This window comes from Camelus ferus, chromosome 29 (assembly GCF_009834535.1).
Source record: "Camelus ferus isolate YT-003-E chromosome 29, BCGSAC_Cfer_1.0, whole genome shotgun sequence".
NCBI lineage: Eukaryota > Metazoa > Chordata > Mammalia > Artiodactyla > Camelidae > Camelus > Camelus ferus.
Window position 1 is genome coordinate 7451358 of NC_045724.1, and position 9745 is coordinate 7461102.

The window sequence follows — 9745 nt, forward strand, 5'->3', positions numbered from 1 at the left end:
TCAGAAGCAATAAAAACTGAGAAAACTGAGAGCAAGAGCAATTAAACTTGAATGTTCCTCTCTGGTAATAATTACCCAGCCGGCCACTTAACTATCCAGGCTGCCCCTACTCTGATACAGTACTTGTCATGAAAGATCACCCGTCTTTCTGGTCTCTTTTGGGGCCATGCATCCACCTTGTCCGAAACTTCTATCAGTCAATTCACAACTGGGTTTAAAAATAAGGAGTTAGGAGAAAGGGAAGGACAGAGAAAACACATTTCTTCATTAAGTCTTCGGGAATCTTGGGACCTTGTCAGGAAGCTCACTTATTTGATCCCAAGTCTTACCATGATAGCACAGTTCCTTTAGATGAGCATTAACGAGTGATTCTTGAAGCATATGCTGTTTAGCCTAAACAGATTCCCAAACCCAAACATCCAGGTCAAGAAAATTCAAAACTCAAATAATCTAATAATATCTTTCTCCAGGTGATGGCAGATGGTATAACCATATTCGTGATAGAAGACCCGCATTTGAGAAAGTCCTACTGCTCCCTTGTAAACACACACACACACAGACACACACACACACACACACAATCTTTGAGGGCCAAAGTTTTGGAAAGAAACCTGGACCAGGCTAAGCAGAGAGCTGGAAAGAATGATAAAACCCTGGAGGGATAACTGACCATTGGGATGGGAGGAGACAGGACAGGTGGGTTGGTTCCTGTACTGTGGTCTGGAGGGGCAAAGGGGTTATTACTGGTTCAGGGTCTGAGAGGGGCCACCTGTGGAACAAACTTGGTTTGGGATGAACAAGCGGCCATCTTGAGCCCTAAGGAAAAGATTCTTCAAGTGCATCTTTTATTCCCACCTCTCTCTTGGAAATTGTATTGGTCCTGGGGAAACGGAAGCAGGCAGCTCCCTGCCTCCTGCAGTGAGTGCCACAAGGTCTCCCTGTTTCCCACTGATGGGGCAGTTTACGTGCTGAGCTTGGTGGGGAGGGTCAAGTGAAGGCAGTTAGGGGCCAGGACCTGGTGAATTGGCAGCCAGTCCAGCATCCTATAGTCTGAGAAGGAGATCTGGTTGCCACAATGAGGTCTGGTCCCTCTGGTTCTGGGACAGCAGAGCTCAAAAAGCTTCAGGTGCACCGGGCAGTGCCTTCACATCATCCTCCTTGCCCGCCTTGGGGTTGGTGGAATTGAGGGTGGTGGATTGACAGCCTCCACGCCATCATCCCCCACTTCCACCAGGGCCACCTCCCACTGGTCCTTCTCACACAGCCTAGGGGAGCGACCTGGGTGTTGCAGGATAACATTGGACTGGTCCAGGGTGAGGTCTCTGTCCTGGAACTTGGGGAGCTGCCTGTACAGAGAGTGGATGCTGCAGCCAGGTCTCCTTGGTCACCACCTCCTCCTTCTGACTGTGGTCCTGGCCGCAGCAGCATGTGCACGGCCGGGCAGGCCCTCCAACAGGGAAAGAGATAACGTGTAGGGTGGCAGGGTGGTGGCAGAGCTCAGGCCAGTGTGGATGATCTTTTACAGAAACTGACATGGAGGGAAGGGACCACTGTGCCCTGCAAAGGAATTAGCATAAACAGCAACCAGAGCAGGACAGAGGTCTGAGCCACATCCCTCTAAACAGTTGGTTTAAAAGTGGTACCAATAACTTGGCTGCTAAACTTTTGTGCCACCTCCTTTCAGAGCCTCTGAGGTTTACCACTACCTACTTTTGGACCCAATCCAGGACCTTAACTGAACAGTCCCTCCCCCGTGGCATCACCACCTTCTCTCTTGTGGCTTAATGTTGGCTGTTTGCCTATAATCCAATGGGAGTCCATGGGTTTTACTGCAAGCAATTTTTTACATAAATACCAAATCGTATAACTTGTCAATAAGGAACACTTTTTAAGCAAACCAGACATGATGTCCTCACTATGAAATGTATGGTCCTGGAGAGACTTAGCTGTTGAATTTGCAAAGTCTCCTCAGAGGAACTTTTTTGGAGAGAGACTTGCTCACTGCCTTGGGAATTTCCTTTCACAGGAGGCCAAGGGAGCAGGTGCCTGGGCAGCTGCGAGAAAGTGTCTTGTTTACAATGTAAACCCTCCATGGTTCACACTCCCCCAGGCCCAGATTCTGGCCAAATAGTACAAAGATAAGTCATCACAAAGGAATATAGGAAAAACAAAGGGGAAGTCAAACTGTAAAAGAGGCAAAAATTAAACCGATAAAGCCAATAATATCTAAACTGGAATCTGTAAGTGACTGAAAAGGACAATAGTAGGATAGATCATTAGAGCTAGTATTTCCAAGTTCAGGAAATTAAAAGCTTGCATTTTCCTTCAGTTAAATGTTTACCTTGAAAAACATTCCAGCATTTATCCATTCATTCAAAAAATACTAGGAATTAAAAAAACAATATTTTGAAAGGCAATTTTCCAACATCTAATAAAATTTAAACTAGTCTTTTGACTAAGAAAAATACTTCTCAGAATTTATCCCTCAGTAAGACACATAAATATATAAAGATAAACATAGAAGGATATCCAAAGCAGCTTTAGGTTTAAAAATGAAAAATCAGGGGGGTCGGGGTAGAGCTCAGTGGTAGAGTGCAGTGCTTAGCAAGCATGAGGTCCTGGGTTCAATCCCCAGTACCGCCATTTAAAAAAAAAAAAGAGGAAAAAGCAAACACAACCTAAGTTCCTTCAGCAAAGATTCAGGGAGCACCAATTAGATCTGCTCACTAAACCTGACATCTTCACCCACGCTGGCCATCCTAGCCCTTCTCATGTTTTCAAGGACTTCACTCCTGCCGCCAGCCCTTCATAAATCACCATTTTTAAATCTCAACCAGAACATTCCCATTAGTGTAAAACATGATGTCATCATCGTCATTTCAAACAAACACGAGAACAAGCAATACTCTTCTTCAACTTAGTCCATTTCCCATCGCTCCATCCTCTGCTCAGCTTTAGAGAAAATTCTTTCAAAGTGTTTTCTCTCCCAGATGTGACTATTTCCTCACCTTCCATTTTCTCTCTAATATCCGAGTCAAGTTTCTATCCCCATCGCTCTCCAGAACTACTTCATCAAGGTCCCTGTTGACCTCCATCTTGCCAAGTCCTATAATAATTCTTGGTCCTCATCTTGCTTTCTTGGTCAAAGGTGTTTGACTGAGTAGACCTTTATAAGGCACATTCCCATTACTTCTGAGGATTGCTTCTTCTTCACCTATTTCCTACTCTTTCCCATTTTTCAAGGTTGAAAGCCCCAGGGCTCTAGGCCCCCTCCACTTCAGTACCCAGATTCTTTTCCAGAATGACCTCATTCACTCCCATGGCTTCAGATAGCATCCATGTGTTGATGACTTTTAAATCAATATCTCCAAACCTGATAATCCTCTCATTTTGCCTGGGAGAACTCAAACACCTACTTAACATCTCTACTTTGATGTCTAATACATCATTTAATCTTAACATAGCCACATCAGAGTACTTCGTTTTCTCCACTTCTTCTCTCAAACCCGGAGCTCCCTCGGCTCTCGCATCTCAGCTGATGTAGCCACCAATCATCCAAATGCTAGGGATGACTCCTGCCAAAAGTCTAGAGTTATTCTCTGGTTTCTCTCTGCTCACCATCATTCTTCTCCCCGATTCAGTCCATCAGCATAGCCTATGGATTCTACATGTAATATACACCCTGAAACTGACCACTCCTCACTGTATTCCTGGAAGCTCCATGAGTCACAGCTTTTCTCAGACATAGGATTCCTACCTGGCCATTCTGCTTTTGTTCTTGCTCCCCAAACAGCCCATTAGCTACTTAGCTGCCAGAGTGGTCTTGTAAAATCCTAGGTAAGTTCACATCACATCCCTGCTTAAATCTTTCATGGCTTTCTGCTGCACCCAGAGTAAATTACAAACCTCTTACCATGACCCTAGTGACCTCAAATACCAACCACCATTCTCCCTTCCTGCAAGCTCCATCCCACCCCCACTAGTCTTTTCTGGGTTACTTGAACAAGCCAAGCTTGCTCCCATTCCTGGGACACAGCACCAGCTCTGTCCTCTGCCTGGAAGGTCCTTCCCAGATATCTTGAGGTCCAACTTCCTTGTTTAGTTACCTACTCTAGTTTGTCATCTTGAAAAGACTCCTTCATGACCAATGAAGAACGAAGACTTCCCCTATTATCTCTACTCCCTTACTGGGTACCCCAATTCTTACTGCTTATTTAATTGTTTGTTTTCCTTATTCCCCTTTTCATCATGTACGTTGAGGTTAGGGACATTATCTTTTTCACTGCTGCCTGTCAGGCACCTAGAAAAAGCCTGCTACATAATAGATGTTTAGTGTTTTTGTGAATGAATGAATAAATGCTGGAAAGTCTTTCAAGATATACATATTTAACTGAAGGAAAAAGCAAGCTTCAAAATATGTCCAGTCAAGTCCCATTAATATTAATACTAACAGATATCTTAGTACATGTTTATATTTGTATTGGATATAATATTTGAATAAATGCATAGGAAAATTTTCAAGATTATTTTTTAAACACTGCAAATTTTATTCAGAAACCCAACTTTCTGTTGTTATTTTTTCAAGATCTATTTTTACTGAGATATAATTAACATATCACATTGTGGAAGTTTAAGGTATATAATTTATTGATTTGATACTTTTATATATTGCAATTTGATGACCACCATAGCTTTAACTAACACCTCTACCACATCACATCACTTTTTTTTTTTTTTTTTGCAGTGAGAACATTTAAGGTCTAGTGTCTTAGCAACTTTGAAGTGTATCACAGTATTGTTGACTATAATCACAATGCTGGGCATTGGATCTCCAGAACTTACTCATCTTTTAATTGCAGGTTTATACCCTTTGACCAGTATCTCTCCAATTCCTCCACCCCCATCCCCTATAACCACCATTCTACTCTCCATACAAAGACAGCTTTTTTAGAACCCACATATAAGTGAGATTATACATTATTTATCTTTCTCTGTCTGACTTATTTCACTTAGCATAATCCCCTCAAAATCTGTCCATATTGTTGCAAATGGCAGGGTTTTCTCTCTTTTCATGGCTGAATAATATTCCATTCCATTGTATATATCACAATTTCTTTATCCATTCACCTGTGGAGAGGCATTTAGGTTGTTTTCATGTCTTGGTTATTGTAAATAATGCTGGAGTAAACATGGGTGTACAGATATTTTTTCAGTATCCTGTTTCATTTCCCAAGACAGATTATTAACTGAAAAAAGGAAAAGTTTTCAAATGTTATGTAAAGTCAAGTACCATTTCTCTCACTACTGTCAATAAAATATCTTTATATATATGTATATATACATTCAAATCTAGATGAATATACATAATTATTAACAATGATTATCCCTGTTGATGAGATTAGGGGAAGTTTGCTTTCTGTATTATACATTTCAGCAAAATTGTAATTTTTACATTAACCACAAATTTGTAATCTGAAAAAAAAAACATTAAAAATAAAATCAAGTAAAGTAGAAACATTTAGAATGAGAAAGATGCTGGAAGCCAATTAGGTAAAAGATTAAAATGTGGACGTGATATAAAATTATGATTACATAGCTTTATGTGATTATATAAACTGTTGATTAAATTACAATGCCTGGGGAAAAAGTTGAATTAAAGTGCATGTCCCACTCTGCTCTGCCCAGGAGCCTGTATGGTATAGGACTCCAATGATCTACCTAGTCTCACGTCGTCTGTTACTCTGGTTGGGTTCAGCCAGTGAGGAGTCCCAGTGAGAAAAAGGAAGGAGGAGGAAAGCAAAGCCAGAGTATGTATCCCCCTTCCTCCCTCCCGAGAGGTCTCCTGAAGTTGGCTGTGTCCCTGGGGGGAAGTCCCCCTGTTTCTCAGGGCCACTAACTCTGCAGAATCCTCTTCTCCCAGATCCTGGCGACTGCTCCCTCCCCTCCCCCCTTCCATCGGTTTCGGTTTCCAGTTGGGACTCTTGACAGCCCCCTTGTGGGTAAAAATATGAATGTTTCTAAAATGTTCTTCCTGTTTCCCAAAGATCCAGAAAAACAAGATTCCTGGTGAAGCTACATCTCTGGTATTAAAGCCTTCCTTCTGCAGGGCAGGGCTTGACAGACTTTCTCCGTAAAGGCCAGACAGTCAGTACTTTAGGCTTGGAGAGACCCTACGTCTCTGATGCCCCTACTCTCTCTCCGCAGTGGCTCCAAGGCAGCCACGGACGGACGGGAGAGAGCTGCTGCAGACGTTCAGGGAAGCGCCTAAGGCACTGCCGTTCAGTAACACGTTTGCTGCGTGGTTTTGTTAGACACTCTTCATAAAATCTAGGCGCACATTATTTGTAAGCTCCATTTTACAGATTGGGAAACTGAAAATCATTGAGGTTAATAGCTGGCCGTAAGTCTCATAATTATGCAGAGTAGCAGCCATAATCCGCGGATACCAAATTCTTTGCTCACGTTACTGTGCAGAATTTCTTTCAACAAGGTGTGAAGGCAGCATTACTGTAAAGAATGATAGGTTAGTGAGTGAGATTTTTGAGGCTAACGGGGTTTGGGTTCTTTTTTTTTTTTTTGAAATCACACCATCTGTTGGTAGGCTCAATCCTGGATAGATGTATCACTGCAAGATTGTATATATGATGACAGTAAGATTCTAGAACAGAAAAGAGTATATAGGGGAATAGTGTGACATTTTGATTATCTCCGTAACTGGGTTCTTCCTCTCCGTCTTCTTTTTTTTTTTTTTTTTGCCTTTTAATTTTTTTTTAATTAAAGTTTAGTTGGTTTACAATGTTCTGTGAATTTCTGGTGTACAGCATAGTGATTTAGTTATATATATATATATATTCTTTTTCATTATAGGCTATCACAAGATATTCTATATAGTCCCCTGTGCTATACAGTAGGACCTTGCTGTTTATCTATTTCATATATAGTAGTCAGTATCTGCAAATCCCAAACTCCCAATTTATCCCTCCCCTCCCCTTCCCCGCTAGTAACCAAAAGTTTTTCTATGTCTGTGAGTCTGTTTCTGTTTTGTAAATAAGTTCATTTGTCTCATTTTTTTAGATTCCACATCTAAGTGACATCACATGGTCTTTTTCTTCTCCTTTCTGGCTTACTTCACTTAGTATGACAATCTCCAGGTCCATCCATGTTGCTGCAAATGGCATTATTTTATTCTTTTGTATAGCTGAGTAGTATTCCTGTACACACACACACACACACACACACACACACACACACACACACCACATCCTCACTATCCAGTCACCTGTCTAACTGGATTCTTCTAATATCACAGAGCTGTTAAATTCAGGCCACCCTACTTTTAAATTAGTTATTGTTATTGTTAACCAGTTCTGGTTATTGTTAACCAGTTTGAGTTGGGCTTTCTGTCTTGTAACTGAAAATGTGCTAAGAGAAGCCAGAACTTCCTGCTGTTTATTAATTGATTATTAGCAACCCCGAAGCTACTGAATTTATAATACCCCAGGTAGATGTCTATTTTCTCCTGATTTGCTTTCTGTAACACTGTAAGCTTTTCAGAAATAGATGAAAGTGTTTGTGTTGCATATTCAAGAAAACTTAAGTATATTTAAGTTACCCAGATATTACTTTACTTAAAATATACTTGATTACATACGTTGTTTGAAAACTATTCATAAAGTAGTGTGAAAGCAGTTTATCATTACATTTCCTCTTTTTTAAAAAAATTGCAGTTATTGTTTAAATGGTGAAATGCTAACTTTGTTATTTATAAAATGAAGTTGGGAAGGGGAGGTTGACAAGATCTTTATTAGTTTGTTTGCAAGTGAAGCAATGGCAGTCCTGCTGTGAGAATGCTGTTAACTGTTGCTATTCCAAGAAGAAAAAAGTGGGCACTCTGGGGGAAATAAAAGTGTCCCAAGTGTTTGTAATGCTTTGTCTAGTGCCTGCAGTTGCCTTTGTTCTGTTGGAATGCCCAAGTCAATGAATTCAGTATTGATTTATTTCAAAAGCCCCAATGCTTGAAGCTTTGAGAGAGAATGAAAAGAACGAAATAACAATTTTTCAGAGACTGTATGAAGCCTCCAGGCATAGAAAATATACAAGTGAAAAGTGTATCAGAGGCATTTTTGTTCCTGGCTAAAACCTGTGAGAAATAACTCTATGGCCAGTGTGGAAAGGTACATTACTGATTACTGAAAAGATTTATAATTGAACCAGGATTTCTTAATTCCACCAAAGTAAACAGGCTGTCACGTCACGACCTTTGTGGTGCTCCTGCGTCACCTATGTGCGGGTCACACGCTTTGCCACGTCCAAGGGCACAGGGCCTGGCTTGCATGCACTGGGCATTCAGTAAATAGTCCGTGACTGGCCGGCTGGCTGCATGAGTTAATGGGAGACTGTAAAATTATTTGAACTGTCTTTTTGACACAAGTTTTACTCCAGCACTGCCCACGTGGGCACGTTAAATATTTTTATTATCTGTTTTCAATTACAAAAAATTAGCAGGGTACTAAAAGGTCATGAGTTCCCAGAGTGCTTTGTTGCTGCCATCACTTAACGCTTTATTTGATGTAACACATCACCTCTCCGTAAAGAAAAACACTGGCAATAGCTAATAGAAATAGTGACATTTATTGAGCTCTCACTGTATGCCAGGCAATGAGCTATCTTCTTCACATGAAATTTAAAACTTTACCTTCACAACAACTTTCTAGGTAAGTAGTAGCATTTTTCTTGTTTGACAGATGAGAAAAGTGTGTAAACGATACGTGTTGCCCCTTGGGCTATTTGAAATATATATGTTTTCACAGAAGGAAATAAGGACATTTAACATCCTTTTACAAAGAGATTCTTTACTGAGTGATAGAATTACCTCTTGTCTTTTAATGTAACAAGTACTCCTAATTCATTCAAAAATCTTTCAAGTATAATACTTCAATTTGCACATTTTTCAGTTACAGTAACTCTTCAAGAACACACTTTTGTACAGGAGAAGAGAACTGTAAGTTATTGCCTCATTAATGATGTTTTTATATTTGAATGAGAGACAGTTGCTTGAACAAAAATAAATTAGCACTCCATGTTTGTTTAAACCATAACTAGAAAAAACTTTTCTACAAATATGTATATTTAAGATTTCCTATGGAAATTTAACCCCTGTGTACACCTATCACCCAGCTTCAAAAACTGTCAAAACTTTCCAAGCTACAAATATATATATATATTTATTTATTCATTATCATGTGTGTAATATGTATTATATATCTATATATATTTTTTTTTAGCTTTTTGGGGGGGAGGGTAATTAGGTTTATTTCTGGAGGTCGTAATGAGGATTGAACCTGGCACCTTGTGCATACTAAGCATGTACTCTACCACTGGAGCTATACCTTCCCCCCTACAAATATATTTTTGAAGTGTTGGTAATAAGAGAGGTGACCATGTAATTTATTACCCAAACTAGGACACTTCTGAGAGTAAAAGGAGGTGTTACTAATAATTTCACCAGGACAACAGGCATAAACCCAGACTGTTCTGGGGAGACCATGGCATGTGATCACCTGAGAAAAAATTCACTTTTGAAATATTTCAGGTACTTAATAACAAACCCATATGTAAAAACATGTAGGACAAATAGTTCTGATATGAAAGAAGACATACACATCTCTTGTTAAATGGGTTTCTATATTTCACATTGTTATGGACTGTATGTGCCTGCCCAAAATTCATATATTAGAAGCCCTAA

The 9745-nt window shown here is 40.1% G+C and overlaps 1 pseudogene; it reads right to left on the minus strand.

Moving 5' to 3' along the window:
• Positions 1–961: 961 nt before the first annotated feature.
• Positions 962–1535, minus strand: LOC102510665 (annotated as a pseudogene).
• Positions 1536–9745: the final 8210 nt, after the last annotated feature.